The sequence below is a fragment of the Dermochelys coriacea genome, chromosome 12 (assembly GCF_009764565.3).
Source record: "Dermochelys coriacea isolate rDerCor1 chromosome 12, rDerCor1.pri.v4, whole genome shotgun sequence".
Classification (NCBI taxonomy): Eukaryota; Metazoa; Chordata; order Testudines; family Dermochelyidae; genus Dermochelys; species Dermochelys coriacea.
Window position 1 is genome coordinate 14,735,953 of NC_050079.1, and position 27,459 is coordinate 14,763,411.

Consider the following 27,459-nt stretch of genomic DNA (forward strand, 5'->3'; position numbering starts at 1 on the left):
GGAGCCAGATGCTCAGCTGGCATAAATTAGTCCAGCTCTATTTAGGTCAATGGAACTATGCTGATTTAAATCATCTGAGGATCTAGTTCCATGGTGTGAATCTACACTTTCAGGCAGCAGGTCAGGTAATATAACCATCTTTTAGCATTGAGGACAAGTATCTGATTTAAACAGAAGCTTTCTTCAAACCCTGAGTGATTCAGCTGCTGCTCTCCAATTACTGTCTACTCAGGAGTTCAGGAAATGAGTGAGGAATCTGTGATAGTGTTGTTTAGATCACCATTCAGGCCAATTAGCAATGGCGGACTTGTTCCCGCTTTCTCCCTCCATAGCCACCCATCTCCTTTGATATTAGTGGCGAACTGCACATGCATTTTAAGGGAGTGGGGTGGATTTTCATAAGAAGCTTCACTTTTCTCTGAGGCTGTTTGCATCCTCTCTTTGGTCCTCCCACTAAATAATCCCCCTCACTTTTTAAACAGCTAAACCTGAGGCAGCAGTGGAAAACAAATCCAATACAATCTAATGTCAGGATTGATATATCTTAAAGGACAGTGTGGTGGATGAGACTGACTGGTGCATGTTCACCATCCAATGAGTGAGTTGCATGATGTATCTAGGTAGGTTAGTTGTTGTGCACTATGCTTGTTGGTATTTTTAATTTTGCCTTAGGGTGAAAGGGATGTAATCTGTGAGCAGGGAAACATATTCAGCATTTGCAAATGAAGGTTGCTCATTTTGTGTACATTTAACAATTATTCTACAGCAACAAAAATAATTGCTAAGGTAATAGTAATTATAGTTCTAAAAAGACACTGAGGGGCAGATTCTGCCACTCTCACTAATGCTGAGTAGTACTTTGCTCCACATGTAATTTTACTGAAGCCAAGGGAACTCCTCAGGGAGTAAGAAATGACACAACTTGACTGAGTGTGGCAGAGTTTGCCTCTTAGATATTGTTTGGGTGGGTAGGAAAGACAATAACAAAGGGAATTCAAAACCGTTTCACCCAATATAGAAATGAAACTTTAAGTATTTGATATATACTGTACATATTCATGTGTGTGTATATACTTGTAAAATACACAGTATAAATATAAATATTAAGGTGTGTGTGCATGTATATAAAAATACAAAAAACAGTGTGTATACACATACTGTATATAGTGTATTTTATATATACATATTGTAAATATATATTGAGACTTCTTCTCTCTTCTTCAATTTAGTAATTCAGCGGCACTGTCTTGGCAACACAAATGGCCAGTTTTCTTTGTTCAGTGATGACAAGAGCTTTTACCATTTAAAAAAATCTGACACAGTTCCAGCTTTTTTTTTTTTTTCTTTTTTCCAGGGTTTCATGTTACATGAATGAGAAGGATATATATACTGGGTGAACCTTCTGTGTTCAGCTGTTAAACTGACAGCTTTTGTCTTCTGTCATGAGAAGGCTTTCAGTAATTTGGATATGGTGTCTTTTTCCTGTCACTGCCAAGAACAATGCTTCTGTTCAGGCTGACATCAGAGGCATAGAATTGCTCTGTGTTTGACCTCTGGTAGCTCTGCATAATAGATCTGTGAATCACAAATACTCCACAAATAGTCTATTTGGGTGCATAGCTCAAGTCAAAGCACCAGTATAGATGACAAATATGTGTACGTCAGAGGGGACAGCGGTTGGGGGCATGTGTGTGGCTAAATATCATGATTTATAGACTTGCCATTCTAGCTCCCTATTTCCAAAGACTGGACCTTCCTTATGTGGATGCAATATTAACCATAATTATACTTTTTTCCAGAAAGAAAAGGAGTACTTGTGGCACCTTAGAGACTAACAAATTTATTAGAGCATAAGCTTTCGTGAGCTACAGCTCACTTCATATTTTCCAGCAGCTTCTGAACAGTTGCAATGTGCCATACAAAAAGAGTAGCTTGGTCTCACTTATGTGCAGATGAAACAGCACTTTGGAAGGGTACCCTTTACAAGAACAGTTAAAGGTGAAAGTTGTGACTTGTTGTTTTGACCTTTGCATACGTTTTTGTGAAATTCCGTATGCAGTTTTGAATAGGGGTGCGAAGTGGGTATTCAGTGATGAAGGACCATGAGACAGTGGGGCACAGGCTGGATCACTCCGCTGTTCGTTTTCAGACATTCTGAGGTTAGGGTGTTTTGTTTATTTTAAGTGCAGAATCTTTGTAAAGCAACAGTAATGTGGTTTGGGACTCCACTGAAAATCACTTTGACTTGACTCTTAGTTTTTTGTTCAGGAATGTTGTTCTTTTTATTTTATTATATTTTGCATTGCCATAGCTCCTAGAGGCCCCACTGTATGTGTAACCCTTCTGCCCATCAGAGTTGGCAGTAACAAGGGCTGGTTTTCGGTATCTAGTGGTTTCATTCAAATAACACAATGCAAAACCATCTTGAGCCCCCACCCAGTGACCTGGGACAAATATATACCACCCCCGCTGGGCGCCTCCAAGAGGCAATACTTCCCCTTTTGCAAGCACAGAGTCTGATTGTAGCAAAAGCCTTTTAATAATAGAGAGAAACAATGTGGCATTATGGTGGGGAAACACCACCAACAGGATTCATAACACAACCCATGAGCAAAAAAAACCCACCCCAAGCAAACTGGGACATGACCTTTCCCTTGGGTTCTTGAGCCCAGCAACCCAAAGTCCCACAACCTAGAAGTCTCTATCCCTGGTCAGTGTAGCACCAGAGTTCAAAAGTTTATCTGCAGAGTTTTACCTCCCAACCTGGATGGAGGGGGGGGGGTTAAGGGGCACCTTATGTGGGCCAAAGCCAATTGCCCCAACCTCTCCATGGGGTGCCACTACACTCCATCAGCCATCCCACAAATTGCTCTGCCAGCTACCCCCATGAGCTGCTCCAGCCACCCCACGAACCACTCTGCTCCAAGAGCCACTTTGCTCTGCCAGCCATCCCATGAGCCACTCCAGCTCATGGAATAAAAATTAGCTCTGATATTCCACAGTGGAGAGAGGAGGAAGTGCAATTAGTATGTAAGGCCCTCACCAGGGTGCCTATACCACCAGGTATTAATACTTGTCCTCAGCCTCTCTCCATTCACTGAGTATTGGAACCCATGTCCCTTGCTTAGCAAGTGCTACTTAGTTGATGGCGAGTCCCTCCTTCATAACAAAAGGCCAAGTACAGTTCCATTGTCCTTGATTCTCACAATCAATATAATAATGATTTATTCTTCCTGCCCCAATAACAGAGAAACTGGGGATCCCACAGCAGCCAAAGTGACCATTTGGGCAGCTATGGACTCATGCTAGCCAGGGTGGGTTTGCCTATGCAAATGAGATCAGCCCCTGAAGTTCTTTTCCACAACTTGCCACAACTCACCACCAGAAGTCAGGGTGGAGCTCATTCTGACTCTGCTTACATATGTATAGAGTAAGAGTCTCTGCCCTGAAGAGCTTACAATCAAAATAGACACGACAGACGAAGACTGGGGGAAATGTTGTATTATCCTCACCATGCAGATCAGGAACTGAGGCATGGGGAGGTTAAGGTACCAAGGTCACCAGGTAGCCTGTGCCAGATCTCCTAAATCTCAGTGCAGTGCCTCAACTACAAAGCAATCAATGCTCTCAATAGTGTGATTCAAGCAGCATCTTAAATTGAGCTGGCGTACAAGGCCTGCAGGAGGTGAGCCCTGCTGTGGCAGATGTTAGGAAATCCATAGGTATATGTGAAGATAGAATTATACCTGAGTAGGCTAAGGTGCCTTACCGTCCCCCCACGATGTGGGCTTGGGAGAAAACTGCAGAGAGGGGACTGCCAGAGACTTCAGCCAGTAGGGTAGAAGCAGCCAAAGCAGGGACCTCTGATCCCTTGGAAATTTTGAAAAGTCTTTGTAGTTTTGATTGGACTTTCCCTGCCCTGTGCTATTTGCTCCAAACCTCCCTCTCCCTCCCTTAGTCTCTTCACCTCAGCTTCACTCTACACCTGCCCCTGTTGTCCCTGTCCTTTCCCTCGCTTTTTCCTTAGCTGATCCTTTTAGCTGAACACGCCTCCACAAAAATTAGGGAACTAAGATGGCACTTGCTGCCATCCCATTGTTCATTCTCTGTGTGTTCCACTCCGCACCCAGTCCCCCTCCCTTATCTGTCTTGTCTGGTTCCATTGTAAGGTCTGTGGGCAGTCTCCATCTACTATTCTGTGTTTGAACAGCACCTAGTACAAAGAGGCCCCCACTCTTGGCTGGCTCTTAGGCATCTCTGTAATAAACGTTAACTAATACATATGGGTTGAGGGAATGAGAGGAAGAGCAGGGGAGGCTATTATATGCAGGGAAAATTTCAAGTACTTTCCCTTTCTCTGTTCCCTTTTGTGTCTTCCTAAGGCTCCGTTTGAAGCAGGAAGACAAGAAATTGCACAAAAGAACCCCTCCTTCTGAGTGTTGCAGACCTGAGGGGTTTGATTAGCTGAGCAGAGAAGAGAAAGATGTATTTAAAAACACCCTCTCTCTTTTCATAAATATAGGTGAATTGCTGGTGGATCTTATCCCCACAAGCACTTAGTGGCCAATTCCTACTGCAAGCAAACAGATGATCAACTCAAACTCTTGTAATCAGCTCGGGAGTAAGAAACATGCAAAATTCAGACATGCCAGTTAATGGATGGATAATCACCTCAAGATCTATTTGATGCCTATGGAGTGTGGTGACGATGGTTATTGTGAAGACTGGCATTAACGCCATTCCAAAATATAGTTGAGGGAGAACAAAAGGCAAGAGCTCTTTTAGAGGAAAACTAGAAAATGTCTGTGCTAAAGCACCCTCCAGAGCAAGACTCCAGGCTTTTTAAAATTTTTATTATTCTCATTTGAATGTTAGTTGTGTATTAAAATGCTGTTTTGGGCCATTTTTATGGGAGGTATTTTATTTGTGAGGGGTAGTCTCCTCTATTGTCCTGGTCTTATATTATGACATATTGCCTTGTTGTATAATTGTGTTATTTTGTTTGTTTGTTTTTTCGAAAGCTCTCAGAAGCCTTAGGGCATTGGTTGCCAAAGAAAATAAATATAGTTGTTATTAGTAGCAATGGAAGTGGTTCCAAATCTTATACTGCATTTTCCTCCCATGATAGCTTTTGAAACTTAGAATTTAAAAAGTGATACCTTTTATTAGGAATAGTATACAAAAGGGTTTAATATAACCAGGAGACAGTTTATATGGGTCTAAATTAAACCCTAGTGTAGTCTATTTTAGTTGATAGAGTTACATCATGGATGAATTTGGCCCAATATTATTACTAAAAGTTCAGCAACTTTTAGTTTCATTTTTTTAAAGTAAAAAAATACATCAAATTTTTCTGGAAAAGTAGAGCAATTGCAAGTTAGAAAAATGTTGGAACTTTTAAGGCAAATCTTCTTAGTAAGAGGAAAACATTATATTTAAATACCCATTAAAAATAAATTAAAATGTATAGTCTTAGTCATATTCCTTGGTGCAATATAAGAAGCAGTAACCAGCAAATCCATCTTTGGGTTGTGATTGACTAATCTTACTAGAAAAGTAGGTACTTTAATTTGACATATTCTCAATGCCACCGTTTACAGAAGCTGGGACAATTACTGACAAAAGCTAACATATTATAATGTTTATATGAGATGGACAGTTCTTTTTGGTAATAAAAATAACAAAGTGAATGTTTAAGTCCAGGCTTGAAGTGACTAGACACTTAACTATAAATTTTTGTCTCCTTCATAATGAAACTTTATTTTGTACATAGTAAATGAATAATAGGCAGTTTGCTTGTTATTTACCAAACACCTTTAATTTTGCACCAAGTGGCAGACAATTTGTATCATTTTGTATAAAAGTAAGATGATAACATTAGCCATTTCCCTCCCCTCCTTCCCCCCATGAAAATGCTTAACTGGCCTATAGACTATCCAGTGCAGTGTATCTGAACCTTTAGTGTTTCAGAACCTCTGCCTGGGAGTAGGGCAAGTAATTTACAAATTGCCAACTATTAGGTGCCAACTACTATTTCTGCTACCAATGAGTTGAGTATCTTGCGTTAATAGTCCATCAAGGTAAAGCAAGATACCCATGGAAGCTGGCTGTTTTCCTGTTCATCTTAGCATTTAATGCAATAATACTAAAAGAAGATGTGATGAGTCAGATCCACAGATGGTGTACACCAGTTTCATTGAAGTTAGTAGAGCTGTGCCAAGTTACCCCAGCTGAAGATCTTGACTCACTGATCACATTAAGGGGTGGGAGGAAATGTCCCTTTGCTCTGCAGAACACAGTGTGTCCTAATCACAGTCCCTTTCTCCATCCCGTGGGCAGGAGCCAATGGCCCAGGTCCCCAGCTGATGTACATTGTCATAATTCCACTGACTCCAACTAAGCAATGACTATGTACATAAATTGAGGATCTGGTCCATTATGCTACATATGTGCTAAGGCATGCCCACAGGGAGGCCTGTTCCTGCAAATCACTATAGGTCCTCAGGACCAGAGCTGCAGACCTTAGATGGTGTGTAGGAGAGCAGCTCCCTTTCTTTTGCCTGCTAGATAGCTGTATAACTAGGTTCTCCTCTTGAAGAGACACATCTGCCTACTGTGGGGTTCTTACACTGTTCTCAGATGCATCTAGTACTGGCCTCTGATGGGGGGCAGAATACTAGACTAGATGAACCTTGGGTTTGATACAGTATGGCAATCCCTATATTCCTAGGTTAAGAGGGAGTGGTAGGCTGAATGTGACTTCAAAATGCTATAACAATTACTGTAGAACAGATTAATTGAACAGGTTGATAATAATTGAAAAGGTCAATAATTTGTACATTATAACACAGGTTCTTGCTGATGAGCCATGGATATATTTTAAATATCTTACCAGTTAAAATGATGATTTTAAGCAATGCTGTAAAATGGAGATAGAGGTAATAGATGTCTGGCTCAAGATTGTGGCAATTCTCAATATGTGGGATGACTCCACAAATATAAATCAGCTGCCACCACTGCTGAGTGAATTCTCATAATTTCAGAGCATAGTATGAATCCTTGATGGTGGTCTATTTTCCTATGAGGCATCTCAAGGGAACAGATGGGAGCATCTTGAGTCTGGAAATGAAAGACAGATTTGCATGTGTGCCGTGCATGCAGGCAAAGATTGTATAATATTGATGATCAAAGATAATAGCTAAGGAATAGAAGTTGTGAATAGAAGACTCATATTGTTACGAGAAAAAAAATCATCAGTATGCTTGCTCCAACACTTACTAGCTCAAAACTGAGCACTGAGAACCTCACACAGCCGCAAGCAAGCAAAGTACACTAGAAATATGTACAATGGGGATGGGTAGCTGAAGGGAAACAGATTTTCATCACAGTTGTTAGGTTTTATTCCTAACCACATAGTAAAAGAAGACTCAGCATGTTCAGCAAAATCATGCTCCCGATTCTAATTCTGTGTGTTACAGAAAAGGAAACGGTAGGATGAAAAGGCAGATAACTATATAAGGCCTTTAGCTAAAAATATAAAATAACCTTAACCTAGTCTGGGGTTAGGGCAGGAAGGGTAGCAAGGTGTTGCTTTTACTTTCCCTCTCTATCTCAAACAAGAAGCAGCAACAGGAGGAGGATTAGAAGAGATTCTCTGGTGCGTTCTTTCTACTGGATAAATGCAGGGAAAAGAGTCTGAATGGTTATGTTGTCAGTACAAAAGTGGTCCATCCCTCAAGTATACAGTGATCCCCACTAATGGCTGTGTCCTCCAGGAGAGGGAGGAAAAGGAGTACTTGATTCATTTGTCAGTATTAAGATAACTGTTTTTCAGACTTTCTGGTGAAGACTGGACAATGGAAAAGCTTTGACCTTTCCTCCCTTTCCAAAGACAGAATCAACATTTATTTTTACTGAGTGATGAATAGAAGAAAACCCATTCAGGAAACTTTCCACCACCTCCTTCTCATGACCACGGAGTAGCAATGCAACTGTCTCCCTGCATCTTCCTCTCTTTTTAACCACTTTCAGTATGAATTGTTTGCTTTCTTTTTGATATGCTTGCACATGAGAATCTGCCTGAGATACCTAAGGGTAGGTCTACGCTGCAGTCAGAGGTATCACTGCAGTACATAGAGACATACCTGCGCTATCTTTGGTCTAGCTAGCTTGACTACCAATAGCAGTGAAGCCATGGCAGTACAGGCTGTACAAGCCCACCCAGGACTTGGGTATGTATTAGAGCGGCTACACATGCTGCAGTCAAACCCCTGACTGCAGTGTAGACCTAATCCTTGGATATATTAATCTCAGCGCCAATTTCTTACGTGCTTATGTATCAAAAAGAAAGTGGTAGAAAAGAAAGAGACAGAGAGACTGTTGCACTCCTATGCTGTGGTCATGAGAGAGAGGAGGTGAGAAGTGCCCTGAATGGGTCTTCTTATGTTGCTCCCTCTATGAGTAAAAATAAAATTGTCTCTGCTTGTAGAACTTTAGCTGCATTAGGATTGTGAGTGCTCTTACTTAAACCAATTTTACATTAGAACAACTTACTGCTTATTCATATCCATGTGAGAGAAGAATCAGCTCCATTGTACTGCAGGCATGATATAGTTAGTTATATAGTCCATCCATGGTAAATTCAGTGCTATTTCATATTGTAAGCAAGCTGCTTTATTAAAAACAATAAATAAATAAAATTACTGTACACTAAAGTAGTTACTTTTTTTCAGGCCCCATCTGATACAAATATATTAGGGCTCTTCTTCCTTAGCGGAGCTCCTGCATAGTGGAAGCTCAGTTGGACTTTGTGGAGACAAGCACTTAGTTCTACAACAGTTTATGCTAAAAATATTGCTCTAAAAAAATAGCTTGAAACTAATGAAAATGTCCATAATGTAGTCAGTCTTGTTGTTAATGGAAAAAGAACACTCCTGAGTCTATTGTTTATGATGAGGCTCTAGGGTTGCTATTTGAAGCTGATCGCCATATTTGGGATCGGGAAGGAATTTTCCTCCAGGGCGGATTGGAAGAGGCCCTGGGGTTTTTCGCTGTCCTCTGTAGCTTGGGGCCTGGGTCACTTGCTGGAGGATTCTTTGCACTTGAAGTCTTTAAACCATGATTTGAGGACTTCAATAGCTCATAGACGTAGGTGAGAAGTTTTTCACAGGAGAGGGTGGGTGAGATTCTGTGGCCTGCGTTGTGCAGGAGGTCAGACTAGATGATCATGGTGATCCCTTCTGACCTTTAATATCTATAAATCTATGAAATAGGTTCACTTAAAAAAATTTGCCAATATTTTGTGACCTTTGCTCTTTACGCAGCAAAAATAATATGACAAAAGCACCCATGAACAGTTGGGACCCAAATAACTGTGTTCGCTAAATGTACACAAACAAACTAATGTACACAAATGTACACTAACTACATACCTACTGCTGCTCTGACTGGTTCTGGTGACTTCTAAAACGAAGAAAAAAGTGAGTTCTTCTAGAGGGCTCACAAACAATTTAAAGGAATACTACCTTATTCCTTCATATTACACATTGCCAAATTGATTTTAATTTTTAAAGTTAGTCCACTTCCATTTTAGGCAAATACTGTGGTGTAAATAAGGAAATACACTGTATAGTATATTAAATCAAACTAACAAAATTCCATTCACTTATTGAGCTAGAATAAATAAAATATCCTAAGGTTTTATACTATTAGGGTCAAGTGCATTTTGCACTTGGACTGATAAATTCCCATGACAGTTTTGGAAGACTGTATTCAATGTTTTTCACACTTTGTTCCAATACGTCATTTCCAGTGGAGAAATGTGCTAGTACCAAAAGGCTGCAGTAGCACAGTTAGGTGCCTTTCCCATTGACTAACTTACACAGCTTCCCTCTTATCATGCTGGCTTTGTGGATCACAGTCTAAGGCACCTATCTCTCCCCATTCATTGTATAGGAAGCGTAGGCATCTAATTCAGGCTAACCTAACTCTGCTAAAAGAAAAGGAGTACTTGTGGCACCTTAGAGACTAACAAATTTATTAGAGCATAAGCTTTCGTGAGCTACAGCTCACTTCATCGGATGCATGTGGTGGAAAAAACAGAGGAAAGATTTATATACACACACACAGAGAACATGAAACAATGGGTTTATCATACACACTGTAAGGAGAGTGATCACTTAAGATAAGCCATCACCAGCAGCAGGGGGGGGGGAAGGAGGAAAACCTTTCATGGTGACAACAAGGTAGGCTAATTCCAGCAGTTAACAAGAATATCAGAGGAACAGTGGGGGGTGGGGTGGGAGGGAGAAATACCATGGGGAAATAGTTTTACTTTGTGTAATGACTCATCCATTCCCAGTCTCTATTCAAGCCTAAGTTAATTGTATCCAGTTTGCAAATTAATTCCAATTCAGCAGTCTCTCGTTGGAGTCTGTTTTTGAAGCTTTTTTGTTGAAGTATAGCCACTCTTAGGTCTGTGATCGAGTGACCAGAGAGATTGAAGTGTTCTCCAACTGGTTTTTGAATGTTATAATTCTTGACGTCTGATTTGTGTCCATTCATTCTTTTGCGTAGAGACTGTCCAGTTTGGCCAATGTACATGGCAGAGGGGCATTGCTGGCACATGATGGCATATATCACATTGGTAGATGCGCAGGTGAACGAGCCTCTGATAGTGTGGCTGATGTGATTAGGCCCTATGATGGTATCCCCTGAATAGATATGTGGACAGAGTTGGCAACGGGCTTTGTTGCAAGGATAGGTTCCTGGGTTAGTGGTTCTGTTGTGTGGTGTGTGGTTGCTGGTGAGTATTTGCTTCAGATTGGGGGGCTGTCTGTAAGCAAAGACTAACTCTGCTAGTGATCCATGAACTGGGGGAAGATAGGCACTCCTCTGTTTAAGTTGCATGTGGGACCCAAACAAAATAGCTGGGAGAGGAGAACCTCCCTTATCACCTTTAGCCTAATGTACTCCCACAGGATGTGAACTTGTTTGCCGGGGCCGATCTGGTAGGTGTGCTTAGAGATCACCTACCAAATCAGGCCCCGCCATGTGACTTAGGGGAGCTGAATTCCCATCTTTCCCTGTGTGTGAATAGCTCTAGGGCTGAGGTGGGGGATAGGTGTTTGGATGACTGTCTGGAGGCAGTAGTGCCCTCAGGCCGGAGATTGGTGCTGGGACCCTAGTGTGAGGTGCAGGGCAAATGCCCAGAGGAAAAAACCTTAGGCATCTACAGGGTTAGGCACCAATTGAGCAGGAGTTCTGTGGATTGCAGAGGTGCTTAGAACTGGGACAGGCCCTAAAAACTTTTGTGGCTCCTGCCCAAAGGTCTTTTGAAAAACTGTACATGTAGCCGTTCAGATGGACAAGAACGTTACAAGCACTCATGCAATAACCAGTTCATTCAGGGATCTGTAAATCACATGTTCTAATACACTTTAATGTACAGAGATATTTTTTAGATTCCATAATGACATATTAAAATCCTAGCAACCTCCTCCAATTCTGGTTTCTTCCTGGCTGCTTACTGACCATGGGCCCTGTCCTTATGTTATATGATTTGTGTCTAGAACAGGACTGAATGGGGTGGGAAGGGGAAGGAGAAAAGGTCACTTTTATGCCACATTTATGTCCCCAGTCCTGGGGCAGGCAGGGAACTAGTTCAGCTCCAGCCCACCAAATTACAACCTGATGGTTGGTCTAAGTTTTGCCTAGCTGAAACAACACCAACTGGTCAGTGGGATAGATGGAACGCAGCACAAATCCAGCTATGCCTCTTTCCCCATCTGTCTCATCCCCAGTTAAAAAGGCTGTGAGGGGAGCAAGGCTTAGAGCTACACCCACTCTTTGCTACTGGAGGATTTTCCTGTGAGAAGGACTCTTCAGCTAGCCCTTTAGAAAGCTTGTTTTAAGTCTGGTTTGTGCTGTCAAAGAGTCAATGACATGGTTGGAGGGCAGCCAAAGAAGATGATTTTAGCAGCCAAATTTTGTATGGCCAGGAGGGGGGCATTGTGGAGATTTGGATGGCCAGAGAGGAGATTTTGCTAAAATAATAAACAGCTCAGATGTCTTTCTTATTGTTAATTAAATCAAGATGGAACCTGGCTGGCAGATTGGGGCAGCCGCTGCGGTCATGATTCTTAGTATAGCTGCTTTCAGCAGGAAGCTCAGAAATGGCCATTTCATTACAAAGCTTCACTTTGAACATAACAATGTAGAGTTTACACATGGAAAGATATTCTCTTTGCCGTGGCCATTGTGCTGAATCATATGAGCACAGTTTTCTATAAAGTCCTTTCCTGGGATCTGGTTTGTCTTTACATTTTGCCTAATTTTGATAAGTCTGTTGTTTTGGGTGTCTTTGTACCATGAGATGACTGTATCATTTTCATGATCCATACAGTGACTGGCCTGATTCATTAGCTCCTGTAATGATATAAAGAATTTAAAAATTAGTATGTGCTTGTTATCTGCCAATCCCCTGCACTGCAACTCCTGCAATCTGGTAGTGCTCAAACTAAAATCACTTGATGGAAATTCAAACAAAACAAATACTCAAAAGTTTTAGTAGATTAGAGGCCTGATTTTTTTTTTTTTAATAAGAGATTCGCTCCCACTTAAATGTGACCATAAGTGTCACAACAGGAGCTGCTAGATGCTAAGTACCATTGTTCTTGAACACTTAGCCCTTGGAGTCCAGTGTAAATAATAATATAAAATATTTATAGAACAATAGTTTTCTTAAAAAAACCCAACCCCAATCTTGTTTTATTCTCATCATTAACTCTAACAATGGAACATTCTGTAGGAATATGCTCAAGGAACAGAGGTTTGAAGCAGGAAAGGTGTTCAATTAGCAGCTCCAGGGCTCTTCTCTCATTCATGGTTTGTATTATATTAATGACTGACATACCTTATTATCGTACATACAATTACACCAAACAATAGCAGCTGGAAAATTAGATGCAAAGTTGACATAAAAGAAAGACAGCATTGTTACTATAAAAATACATGAGTAAAATATCTTCCCTTTTCAATTTTATATTCATCTCTAGAAATATTTTACTGGAAAATACATACACAAATTAAAAATAATGTGATTAAAATGTCTGTTTTTCCTGGTTTTTCTCTAGGTATCATGTGTAATTACTGTCTTATGATAACTGCATTGTATTATGTGAATACGTGGAGTTAAAGTGACTGGATGCCACTGGATGTTTATTTACATCTGGATCCTCTACTGATAAAACAAATGAATAAATCAATGGAGGTCACTTTGACATTTGTGCATATATATTTATTGAAGGTGAACCTGATGTGACTTTTGATATCTTGCTAAAGATCAAGAAGTGAGTAATAGTTTTGCATTAAGTCATACCAATCGGTCAGAGTGCCTTCATTTTCATATGCAGGTTACCTGTGCTCCAAACTTCAGTACTATAGATCATTAAACAGGTGGAACAGTAGATACTTACTGACATAACAAATGACTCTTTTCTACCATTCCTGAGCCAGGATTTTCTTCAGATATGTAAAATAAATAAATGACTTTCCAGCAGCAATAGGTCTGAAGACAACATATTTGTAGGATGAGGCAGGGGTGGAGAATTTGGTCCCTACTTTGGATGGAATTCACTTAGTCTGTTGGAAGTGCCTAGTGATGGTGAAGTGTAGACAGAGATGTGTGTTCAGTCTTAATATTCTACCATGTGCGAACCTTGAGACCCTCACATGGAAAGTGCTGTACAAATGCAAAAAATAAAGTTACCACAATTTCCCCGGGAAAATGTGACAGATCGCTGTGTTTTCCCATGAGTACTCTGTCTCTCATCCTTCTCATATTATAAACTTTCCAGGTCTCTCCTCTTTCTGACCCTTTCTTTTTTCCCCTTCCCCTTTTCAGCCAGTGCTGCCTCTGAAGAGCTGCCTCATTCCTGAGTAGTGCCATCATTTCAGAGGTAGCACCTTCCCCCATTGTATCTTCTCATCTTTGTAAAGTCTTCGATCCTTAGCTGGAAAATAGTATAAAGTGCAAAGTATTATTATTAGCCCCCCCTCTTCTCTCCTTACTTATCCTCATCATCAGTTCTTTGCAAGTGTCAGTCCAACTGATTGAAATGAAATGAATTAGCTGCAGGAAGGAGAGAAGGTACCCAATGCATATAGACAGACTGGCCAAGGATATGTTGTATACAGGTGGATTAGTATAATAAAAATGGCTATGAATGTGCTTACAGTATACCATTGGCCAGCATAACCAATTGGCTAGGTATCACAGGGGTCCTATTGGTAGTCACGGTCTCCCAAATTACACAATTACTTAAATAACAATCCAGCTATCACATTCAGTGTTGGTAATTACATCTGGTTTCACATTTTTTGGTAGACAGGTTCTTATTTCAGCTGAGTTTCTTTCTCCTATATGGATATTTAACAGTTAATTCAGACAGAATAAATGACAGTTCTAGAGATTAGAGAAGAGAAATATTGATTAATTGTACACTGGTTACGATTAATAGAGATGACATCTATTTTCTTGGTTATGACTTGCTTTTTGATAATACAGTTATATTGCTAGCCAACACACCACGATGAATACATCTGACTTCTCTACTTTCTGAATAATAAATTTGTTGAAAGCAAACACATATATCTATTTAGACTTACACCTATAACCCCTACCATCTATCTGTACACACAAGACAAAGGTCATGATTCCTGGGTCTCTTTGTGGACATTTCAGTATGTCTGACCTGAAATGATCTGTAATGTTGATGCCCATTTCTTCATTTACCTAGAGAATGGACTCATGCCTTTCTACATTATTGGTGGAAGTAGCAAACAGCATACTTGTTAGAAAACAAGTAGAAAATAGTATACTTGTTACAGCTGTGTGAAAAGGTTTGTACACTAAATGCAACTGACTAAATCTGCCTTTTTCCTGTTTCATGAAAGGAACTTCATCTTTAAGAGTTTTAATAGTTGTATGCATTGCTAGTCAGGACCCATAAAGCAAAAGATCTGGGCAAATCAATCAAAAAAAAAAGTTAACTCGTATAAGTAGACAACGATGCACCAGAAGGTATAAAGCTTGGTATATTTAGGAAGATGAATAAATATGTAAGAGAGCAAATCATCATGAAAGACGTGTTACTGACCTCAAAGAAGCTGAAATGGCAATGGTTTGGCTATGTGAAACAACTGAGTTGCAGCAAAAATAGTTTGCTCTTTTGTCCATCGATGCCAAACCTAAATATCATCTTAGATTTCTTGGGAAAAAGTCTGTACGCATTTGTGGGCTTTTCAGAGGCAGACTCTGATGCACAACTTCAATGGGAAACTCTGGAGCAACATTCAGGTCTAAATCTCTTAGAAGGGAGACCCAGCAGAATGCTCTTCCTGCCATTGAGAGGAAAGCAGACTATCTCCCTGGTTACTTGCCCAAAAAAGTGCTAGCAGAAAGGGTAAGCCAGAGCATGTAATGGTTGGAAGGTGTTTGAAGGTCATGTAAAGAATGGATATCTTTAGTGAGTTTGGATGTTCAGTTAAAGTTAAGATAATGTTGTTTAAACTAAATCTCTGAATTGTTTCAGTTTTGTCTTTGGGTGAAATTCACCTGTGTGGAGGGCAAGCTCTTAGTCATACTTAAGTGTGTGTTTTTTTGAGTGCTTAAATGCAATGCAAGTGGTGAAAAGCTATCTAGGTAGAAATGAATTTCCACTATATTGTTTTTCCATTGATGGAAAGGTGAAAGACAAAGATGAACGACAAACCCTAAGTCATTGTCGGGTCATGATTATTAGAATCAGGCAGACAACTCTGACCTCAAGTGGGCAGAAAGAGATGGTTATAAAGATGCAAATAAGATCCAGGAGACAATTGAAAATCCCCATTTATGTACACGGAAGTAGAACTGTGATTTGGTATCTACTACAGGGCACAAGTGCTGGCTCCAAATGGAAATGTGGGTGTGGTAGTAAGAACTGATTGGTAAGGCATACAGAGTTGGACACCATTCAACTGATCAGGCAGATTTGGATTCACAACAGCTGCTACAAGTTTTTGTGTGGCCTGAGGAAGCACCATAGACTCAGCTTAACAGGGTCTTGGTGGGAAGGAGAGTCATGCGGGGGAATAAGGCTGATTATGGGGAATATAATACACTGAATCTTTTTATTTATTAATCTAAGAGATTTTACTAACAAATGATATTTCAAATTAATAAGAATTAACATAAATTGCTATTTGATCTGAATAAATGATTAAGAAATAGCAAAACCATGTAAGGAGTGATGTCACAATGGTTGAAATTCATGGCTGTGCAGAGGGCTAGCACAAAGCATAAGCATCACTAATGTTCCACTTAGATTCATCCCTTAATAGGACTTAAGATGTGCATAGGTCTTGTATGGGTCCGTTGCCCAGGGGAGAGTTTCACTTAATATGACTGTTCTGATTGCAGATAGGCTGCTGTACTGCATATCTTTCACACCCCTGTTCCCTTTATTTCTTTCTCCTTATGATGGCAAATAAACTATATGATGACAAAATGAAGCAGTTCACAGAATGGAAGAAAAAAGGGAGAAAGAGAAAAATGGGAGGAGAAGAGGGACTAAAAAGACAAGGAGGCCTCTCTTTGAGTGCTTCAGTAAAGCAAAGAGCCTGTGTGATAGTGAAAGATTTATCTTGGGGGGCGGGGGGGGGGCAGGTGGGAAATCAAATTTTAAGAAAACTAAAAACTCTTTTTCTGTGCATTTTAAAAAAAAATCCATTAGAAATTAGAGAAATTTTTATCTAGCTGATTGTTAGTTGTCACTTTTGGATCCACACGGTAATGTAAAAGATGAAAGCCAGAAAAATGTGAAATTAATTTGACTTCCACTTCCTGCTGTTTTTATCTAGTTCTTGAGGAAAGGATTAGTGGTCCTGGGATATGACTATTAGGTAAAGGAAGCCCTGCCTAGCAGCATCTGTTTTACTCCAAACATGTCTACTCCCTTGTGGAGAAAGCAATAAACTTCTGTGCTTCAGGTCACGTACCTGAGGACTGGCAGTTCTTTTCAATATCTTAGATTAAATGAACTGTGAAATATTTGTTTTATTAGAAGAGCTTTAGTTTACTTGTGAGCTGTTTTCTAAATCATTTCTGCCCAGAGTAGCTTTGGAAATCAAGCAGTGTGTATAGAACACAATGTTTAGAAACAGTCTCAACAGTCTGGATACGCACTGCTTCATTCTACTGATTGTTAAAACACTCATAGGGGTCTATTCTCCTCTTGAAATGCATGCATAAATCTCACTGAAACTAATGGAAGTTATGTACATGTATCAAAGGGAGAGCGTGGGGAGATCCCATAGCATGGTCTGTAAAGATTGTATGCATGATGTGAAATTTAAATTATGAAATAAGTGACGGGAGGAAAGAGAGTCTTATGGTTGAGGCCCTGGACTGGGACTCAAGAGTTCAATTTTTAGCTTCTCCACATATTTCCAGTGTGACCTTGGGCAAGTCATTTAATCACTATGCTTCAGTTCCCTATCTGTAACATGAGGCTAATACTTTCTTTCTCCCATCTTTTGTCGGCTTTATCCATTTAAGACTGTAAACTCTATGGTGTAGGCACTTTCTCCTACTATGTGTTTATACAACATCTAGGGCCCCCCATAACAATTGGGTTATATATGTATAACCATAATATGAATACTATTACTAGTAACTGATGATAATTAGGACTCAGTGACATGTAATAGAGCTCTTCTGTATGAAAGGATGTGAGTCTGTTGAGGAAATTGGATTAAGCTGTGATCAGTATAAAACACAAGACTAGGGAGACAAAGGTAGAATATTTACACTTACATAGGAATCATAGGGTCACCAGATTTTTGATGAAAAGGATCTGAAGTGCACACATTTCTAGGATTGTACTATATTTTACTTTTGTGCATCAGAGGAATGTTTCTTATAGTAGAGAGTTTCTAAGATCATTTGTATGGAGGGTGAATTGGGTAGCAGAGCTGTACCTGGAGGTGATGAATGTCCCAGTCTCTGCCAGAGTTTCAGCTGAAGTGCTGAAAGTACCAAGGGATTTGTGGCCTAAGAGTTGTGAGCTGGACCCATATACCTCTTGGCTAGTGAAGGACAGTGTGGAAGCATTGAGGAGATTATTGGAAGGATATTACAGAATGATTGTTAGTTTCTTGAGGAAGGGCCTATCAGTTTCATATTAGTCCTGGGTAGAGCGTTATCTCTTACTGGAACTGAATATAAATAAATTGTCCATGCTGACTTTTTAAACCTGTTAAATGTTTTTTTTTATTGACCATAGTTGACACATCTGTGACACATATGCAGAGCCAGCAGAATTAGAGAGAGTCATTACTGAGTGACTCTATTCCTTTTGGGGAGATCTCTCAAGGTATAGGCAATTGCCCATCTGCTCTGCTGACTTTCACATGGGGTTCTGGTCAGTGTATCCATGGGACCTTTGGGGAGGGAGTGTTAGTGAGGAGACATGGGTTACAGTGCCTTCAGTATGTGAAAAAATACCTAGCTCTCTATCTCCATGTTATCTGATTTGGTCAGTGTGCTCCAGAGACTTATCTAGGACCTCATGGACATTAAGATATGAAGTGTAGGTGGCAGGGGCTCATTCTATTACATCCGCTGAGAATTGAGCCCATGTTGTTCTTTTTTCAAACCTTCAAATACATAAAAAGAAAAGGAGTACTTGTGGCACCTTAGAGACTAACAAATTTATTTGAGCATAAGCTTTTGTGAGCTACAGCTCACTTCATCGGATGCATGTGGTGGAAAAAACAGAGGAGAGATTTATATACACACACAGAGAACATGAAACAATGGGTTTATCATACACACTGTAAGGAGAGTGATCACTTAAGGTGAGCTATTACCAGCAGGAGAGTGGGGGGGGACGGGACGACCTTTTGTAGTGATAATCAAGGTAGGCCATTTCCAGCAGTTGACAAGAACCTCTGAGGAAAGGGGCGGGAGGGGGGGGAGTTGTCCCTGAGTGGGGAGATGTACCTTAGGGCTCTGTGATATCACAACCCATTCAAGCTTCATTTTCACAACTACCATGATATCATCAGTACCTCTTGATATGCCCTGATAGTGTTATAGCTCTCAATTACCAGTGTAATCTCTCTCTCTCACTCCATAGACAATGGCAGCAGAAGATTTTTGCAAGCCAAACAGCAATTTGCATCCATATATCTCCATTTAAAATCAAGTCATTTTAAGGACAATTTATGTTTTGTCTTATGTATCTTTTTAAAAACAGTGGTAACCAGGATTTTTTCCCCTTTGTTTAAAACCCCGTTATAGCAGCTGTACTGTAAAGTGTGTTTTCTTCTGCTGTTAAATATTTTATCTTGACCACAGCTTGTGTATCAGCAAACTTGTAGCTTGTATGTTGACTGTTATCTTCTGTGTACCAAAATACAAGATAGTTTGGAATAATTAAATAACATTGCTTCTCTATTATCCTCAAAGGGCTGATACCGTTTTCTTCTAAGAAGATAAAAGGTAAACATAAATTATAACAAATCTAATGGGATGATAAATGTTATTGTAAGTCAGGAAAATATAACAAAAACAAGATGAAATCCACCCTTTCTTGCTACATATATATCTTCTGTATTTATTTTGCTGATATAGCTATTGAAAAGGAAAACGAGTGTTGCAACACTGCCTTTTGCAAGGCTATTGTAAATGCCTGAATAATACAATCAGTATTATAGCCCTATTTTTCATAGGTTTATAACTAAAGATGGATGAATAGATCTGGATAGAAAAAGAAGCAAGCCAAAGCTTCACTCATAACTCACTACATGTGTTCTGAACCTTTATTTTGAGATTCAGTAGTTTGTTCTCATGAGATTGCCAGTCTGATCTCTGCACATTAGAGGTTTGGATGATTTTGGGATAAATTTTCAAAATGCTGGATGCTTAACTGAACTGGACCTTTGAAACATATGAAGTTTGCCTGCCGTTATTTATAACTTCTCTGTAAAATGTGACTGAGCTACAGCTACATGTAGACTTCCAAAAGTTCATAGGCCCTCTGATGTGTGTTATCTATCAGGCAGTTAGGGAAAAGCCTGCCTCCACTCTTAGAATATGCATTCCTCAACTTCATTTCCACCAGCGTGACTGATATTCAGATTGTGTCCCACCAGATTGTAACTCTGCCACTGGGAAAGGGGTAAGAACATAAGAACAGCCATGCTGGGTCCGACTAATGGTCCATACAGCCTAGTATCCTGTCTTCCAACAGTAATCAATGCCAGATGCTTCACAGGGAATGAACAGAACAGAACAATTATCAAAAAGAAAAGGAGTACTTGTGGCACCTTAGAGACTAACAAATTTATTAGAGCATAAGCTTTCGTGAGCTACAGCTCACTTCATCGGATGCATTATCAACAATTATCAAGTGATTCAATCAAGTGATTGTTGTCGTGTCTCAGCATCTGGCAGTCAGAGGCTCAGGTATTGCTGAAGTTGAGATCCTAAAGCTATTTGAGAGAACTACCTCTTCAGGACAGAAAGTAACTTTCATGGAGGAGCTGTATGTGTGTTTATTTCCATGACACACACAGTTACTTATCCAAGAACAATTCTTCATTGACTTACTTGGGGCTACACACGTGAGAAAAGGCTATTCACATCTAATAAGGGTTACAGGACTGGGACCCAAGTTTAATATTCAGATTATTTCCCAAATTAATAGCATATTTTATTTTAGATTAAAGAGATTTGGTAGTAACAGATGGGATGCCTTGGGGGAGTTAGGTGTGGGGCAGAACAGTCCTTATGGCAGATTCAGGAAAAATAAATAGAGTAAATGGACAGTGGAAAAGGAATGTGATCAGGAGGTATCAGAGGATAAAGTTATGGTACAGACATCTGCTGGTATCTTCTGCAAAATGTAATAATAATAAACAATGATAGGTCATGATTTGCAAAAATACTGAGTGCCCTCAATTCTAGTTGAAGTCAAGGGATTTCTCCATGCTCAGCACCTCTGAAAAGCTGGCTCTTAATGGAAGGCAATCATGAGTGTAGTGTTACATTTTCTCTTTCACATATTTTCTACATTAATGGACAATTTGAATGGGAGGGGGGAGGATTTTTGTTTCCTAAAAGTTGTCTGCTCCTGCATATTATTCTGTATAGGTGAAATTCACACCATCACAGGGACTTTGGATTATGACAAAGTGAGTATACAGGGCCTTCTATAGACGCTCTGTGTCAGGGTGCATTTCACCCTCTTTGAAGTCAGAATTTACTGTTTGTGGCATCCCGATTGTTTTTCGGGAAGATGATTATGATGTCACATTCAGAAGATTATCACTGCAAATGGGGTATAAATAACGAAGGCAGAGGAATACTTAGGAAATAAGACCCTCTTGGGATGGAAATGTCCTTAAGTAACAGGAAAAAAAGCAGGAAGGAAATAAAGAGTAATGTATGAGACATCAACACATAATTGTTGGGGCAGATCCTCCATTGATGTAAATTGTTTTTGCTCCATTAACTTCAATGGAGGTATAATATTTTAGACACGCTGAAGATGTGTTCTATTATCTCTAAACAGATCCTTTTTCAAAGTCTTCCAGGAAGTGTCTAGTGCTCTTAAAAATAAAAATGAAGTTGTCATACAGTGCTTTTAGTTTACTGTTTTTTCACCATTTTACTGTGTACTAAAGCTGCCTTTATGCATTCTTCTTTACATCAATCTATCGTTAGTTTGTTCTAAGAAGTGTATAATTTATATAATCTCTAAAATACATTACATACATAAAGATATGAAGTATAAAAGTAAACATGTTTTTATACATTCAATGTGTATTGCCTGATCTGCTGTATTACAAGACCAACTTCTAGTCTGAATAGTGGTTATTTGTTATTTTGAAATGCTGATGTGGAAAATAAAGGCATGTTATATGTGGAAAGAGTAATTCTTTCTTTTGTCTAGTCTATTCATGTTGGTTAAATCTTTGGATCTTAAAAAACAAAATATCTCTTCTAATTGTGGTAGAGATCAACTAAAGATACTTGTATTCATTTTGGCAGATATAAGTGTGTAAACAAAATGGCCCGTACATATATCATTAAGTACTGCAGTCACAGAGAAAACTTTATGAAACATTTAGTGTTCAATACAGAAGCAATGCTTAGAGGTTGACCTTGAAGTTTTTGAAATGTGAATTGATCCACTGGAACAAGTACAAAGCCAGCTTTGGTGCTAAATGTAAATTGTTAAAAATGGTGCAGCATAACATCTGCCTTGTAGTATTCCTTAATCAGCACTGTGAAAAATGAAAGTTTAATGATCTACTATAGTGGCTTCTAAGTGAAGGATAAACAAAGGATGAAAGAGTTTCCTTGCATGGTTTGTAACTGATGGCATGAAAAATGTCAAGAACCATCTGCCTCAAACTTATCCAAACTGTCATCAAGTATTCTAATCCAGTCAAACGAGATACAACTAGAACAACCTATGTAACTTGCTGAAGGCTTATCAAAAGAGTTATAAATAAATAAAAAAGAAGCCCTAAAAACTACCAACTGCATAACCACAGATTGCTGCCAGTTCGCCTGTGGCTTTGAAATTCAATCCCGTTTCTCTAGTCTGACAAACTGTACTAAATGGTAAAATGGATTTTTATTGCTTTCAGCCATTTTCATTCCAGCTGCTATCACTAGGTGAGTACTCAGTTTTCTAATACGAGAATTAAGGTTTTTTTTTCTTCTTTTTTTTTTCCTTTATTTGTGTGTGTTTAGATTTTTGTGCATACTGCAGTTGGCTATTATGCAGCAAAAAGGTGTAAATGTGGCAGTTTACACAATTATAGCTTTAAAAGCTGCTGTTCTTTCTCAACCTGGTGCACAAAACAGATCCCAAATATTTTTATATAACTGCAATATCTTACATTCTAGTAAATTGATATTTGTTCACATTAGCCTTCACAGCAGATTTGGAAACACATTTCTCCCAAGACAAGATATATATATTTTAATGATCTTAAACAAATCTTATTTAAATTGTGCTGTGGCACAAATAAATGTCCTTTTATTTGTTTGTTTGTTTAGCAATGAACATAGGCCCTCTCTCATGTTTTATTGTTTATCTGCATCTTTAGGTCACTAAATATCTTTAAAAATCTGACCTTGAACAACTTGGGTGTGCATGTCCTATTGAAAGTCAATGGAAATTGTGCTCCTAAATCACTTGTGGTGGTGGTGGTAGAATATTGCCAATATAGTAAACCCTCTCTAAGGCCCTGCTCCTGCAAACAGATATGCATGTGCTTAACTTTACAACCATGAGCAATTCTATTGATTTCAGTTAAACATGTGTGTATATGTTTGCAGGAGAGGAGTGGAAAGTCTTGAAGCAGACTCACTGCACTCACGTGAAGGCCCATTGAAATCAACAGGACTCCATAATGGTGCGAAGGGGCATCCTAGCATATGCTTTTGAATGCTCAGGACCTAATATATATTAAGGATAGGTAGAATCACCACAGTTAACTATTTTAGAGTGGAAAAGCTCTCTGAAATCAGTTGTTCAAGAACGGAATGCTTCTGGGCATTGGGTCAGGATTTATGTGAAAAAGGGGAGAGGAGAAGAAAGAAGAGAGGGGAAGGCAAAAAAAGAAGAAGAAAAAGCAAGGATAATGAATCATCACATGCACATAGTTTGTTTATTTTTGTCACCTGTGGTTTTTTATTCCTGATTTCTAATACTTTAAAGCATCCTAGTCAATATAATATATTGAAGTTTGTTAAAACAATGAAATGTTAGGAATATGAGACCTTGTTGCAACTGTTTCTTTGCTTAGAGGTGGGGAAAAACCATGTATTTTTGGCCTGGGTTATTAAATATATATTTTAATGAGGTTCCAGTGTGTTCCATATTTATTTTGGCAGTATATATGGATGTATTTAATTTTCACTTAAAATTCAAAAATTATTATAACTCATACAAACATCCATATATTCTATTGTTTGAACTCGTAATTTATTTGCTACCAAGCTGTGATAACTTCTAATAGTTATGTGCAGTGTATAAGAAAAATAAATCTTTCTATTCAGTTTACCTATGGTTTTCATTGGTTCTCAAGTGAATTTGTACATTTAATGCCGATGCATTTGTCATGGAATATTCCAGTTTGCAGGAAGAAATATATGATTTCAGTATAACTTTTTTTTGGATGATAAAATGGTATGTAATGCATTGGAAGATTAGTTATCTATAGCAGTTTTATGAAATGCAAATGTCATAACACAGATTACATTTCCATAAAACCAAAATAACACTTCAATATATGTGATTTAGTTTTACTGTGTACATTTTCATTTAGAAATGCAGACACATTTGCTTCATATTCATAGCAGTATTTTTCCCCTTATGTTTAACAAAAAGGTAGAGAACAATTTAGAATGAAAGTAACTGGTTCAGGGCTGGCATGGCTCTTACAGGGGCAAAAAAGGTATCTCCAACTCTTTTCCCTTTTTCTAAAATAATTCTCTTCCCTCCACATTTTTTTCTTCCAACTTGTAGCAGTGTGACGAGGAAGTATGATCGAACCATCTGTACATCTCTCCTGATTCTACCATGGAATCTTTACATTCCTTGCTCATCCCTTGTGTGTCAATTCTTAGAGACTTATAGTCAGTAAAAAGCATGTCTCGCTAACATAAATAGAGCCCAACTGTTTTGGCATCTTATGTTCTTTATAATTGGATACAATGTTTATAAAAGTAAATTGTTCAGGGTGATTTGATATTTGTATGGTAGAAATAGTTACTCATCTGATTCTTGGAGCTGAGTTAGGGCCTTATTATAATCTCTGTGATTTGCACTGGCTGTTGTCGGGAACTCTTGCTTTATTTCTGTGCTTTGTCTACTTGACTTCCTGATAGGCTGGTAGGTTACACCTTTTCAGTCTGTGGATGGCTTATTGAAAGAGAGATCCTCTGCTGGAACATCTGCCCTCCTAAGATCCCCAGTCACCCACTCACTTGGTGATTTATTTATTATTTGTATTACACTAGCATGCAGGAGCCCCAGACACAGACCAGGGTCCCATTGTGCTAGGCACTATGCAAACACAGAGAAAAAAGATGGCCCTTGCCACAAAGAGTTTGCAGTCTAAATGTAAAACAAGAACAACAGATGCGGGAGCACAAGGAAACAATGAAACAATATTTGTCAGCACGATAGACTGTGACCTGAGCACATCAGCCACCTAACCATTGTCACATTTAGTTCTCCGATGTCTCAATCTGAAAATTACCAGGTAGGGTTCTGAAGATCACTGGTTTGGTACGGGCTGTAGTCTGAACGTCACTGTACCGGCCACTGGCTATTTTAACACAGTGAGCTGTATCCATGAAATCAAAGAGCCAGGATACTGTACGTGCAATAAAAGACAGGCATACATCAAAGCCTCAATTCCCACAATATTTTTTAGTTGGACTCATGCTTAATTTCTTGTTAGTTTTCATATCCAGAATGCTTGGTCCATACTGGCATTTAAAACTTAATTACTGTTAATAGTCTGTAACTTATGGTTAGTTAAATGGTGAGTGACCCCTGACTTCGTGGGAGAATAATGGAAGATGTAAAAAGAATTTACTGTGGCATGAGGAAAGTGAAATTTAAAAAGCTACCATATGATAAAGCATTTGCAGGACTTGGTGAGAGACTTGATAAGCATTTTTCAGAATAGTGTGGTATGGAGCCTGCTTACTGTGTTACCATTTATTTCTTTGTCATATTCACCGATTACTGTACATACAACATTGTTTGTGTATTATATTTAGGTATGCATTCCATAGAAGGCTGTTATTTCTTTCAGACTAGACTAGGTGTTTACTGTTACCTTTTAAATTGCTTTTAATTATTCATCATTTTAATGATATTTTGCTGTAAACATCTTTTTTGTTGTTGTGGACACTGCATTCTGTTGTCGCTCTGTTGTCCATTCTGTTTGTAAAATCCCATGATATTCTAAATATTCACCTTTTAAGGCTGATTTTATTTCCCAACACACAGGGCAATGTGTGTAATAGCACAACATGCTGTTGCATTATAATAATCTATTAAATGTCTGTTTCTTCTGTTATAGGTTAAGCAGTTCAGGGGGAAAAAACCTGCTGCCGCCAGATGCTCAGATGACTAGATTCCGAATAAGCGAAGTAGCAATAAGTTATAATGGCCTAAGAAGAAACATTGCCAATACTGAAGTAGAAGGTGTGCTAGTTATGCAGCTATTTTCATTGATATGCGTGGAATTTAATAAAAACAGAACAGAGGTCGCTCCAATAGAGATTTGCCGACAAATTTTATTTATATATATATTTCTGCCCCAATATTTATATATATTGATTTCTGCCCCAATATTTATATATATAAAAATATTGGGGCAGAAATCATCAAAAGAACTGGACACTTCTGCATGCCTGGAAATATGTTGATGAACCTAATGGGCAGAATGGAAAGAGTCAAGACACAATAGCTAGTAAGTTAACTTCGGCATGCTGAGTGCACTATAAAGTTTGAGTGCCCAAAAGGAAGGGAAATCCAAATGGGTAATATTATCCAGTTTTCCAACATGAAGCTCCACAATACCAACATTTCTACTGTGAGAACACTGCTTTGAGCAGAACGAGAGAATAAAATTGTTACATACATAGGCTAGGATATCACATGGAATAATCTATTATCCTACCATGAGTCTAGGAGAGTCAAATGCTCAACTGGTGTAAATGAGTCTACCTCCATTGACATCACTGGAACGACACTGATTTCAACAAGTTGAAGACCTGACCTTGTGGCATCAACAGGGCATTGCTATTGTTCCTGCTTTTATACAGCACCCTGACATAAGCACTAGCCACTTTCTGGTTTGAATTATTAAAAGTGAGCTAACTATGGTACAAATATAGATGAGCGCTTGTAACTGTATTTGCTTTCCTGTCTTATTACAAATGAGCTGAGTAGAAAAGGTTGGGTGGATTTTTTTTTTTTTTTTTTTTTTACTGACAATTAGCATGGAGAAAACATTATCTGTTTTGGGCAACATGAGAGCATTTGTTTCCTTTTGAGCTTCACCTTTGTTTTTATAATTTGCTAGGCTTCTGTCTATAGAGCACTCAAAGACCAATAAAGACTTTTTCCCCTCTCTTTAACTGTAACAGTCTCAAAAAGGCCAGGTTGCAAGAGAGACAGGGTGAAACAGGTTTATCGGGTTATACCAGTTTCATGTCAATTTCAGCAAGTATTTGCACAACATGAATAATTTGACTGAGATTGGCCTTGGTGATTTGACTGGAATGGGGGAGATGTGGATAGTCTAAAGGGGGAGGGGGAAACGGAGTTTCTGCTAAGCCCCTGGCTTACAGCCTTTTCCATACTGGGATGC

General features: G+C 39.0%; 1 long non-coding RNA gene across 1 annotated transcript; it reads left to right on the forward strand.

Moving 5' to 3' along the window:
- The first annotated feature begins 1,881 nt into the window (after positions 1 to 1,881).
- LOC122456269 lies at positions 1,882 to 27,238 on the forward strand. The gene is made up of 2 exons (XR_006275064.1): positions 1,882 to 1,998; positions 26,164 to 27,238. It is a non-coding gene; the product is annotated as an uncharacterized LOC122456269 (long non-coding RNA).
- Positions 27,239 to 27,459: the final 221 nt, after the last annotated feature.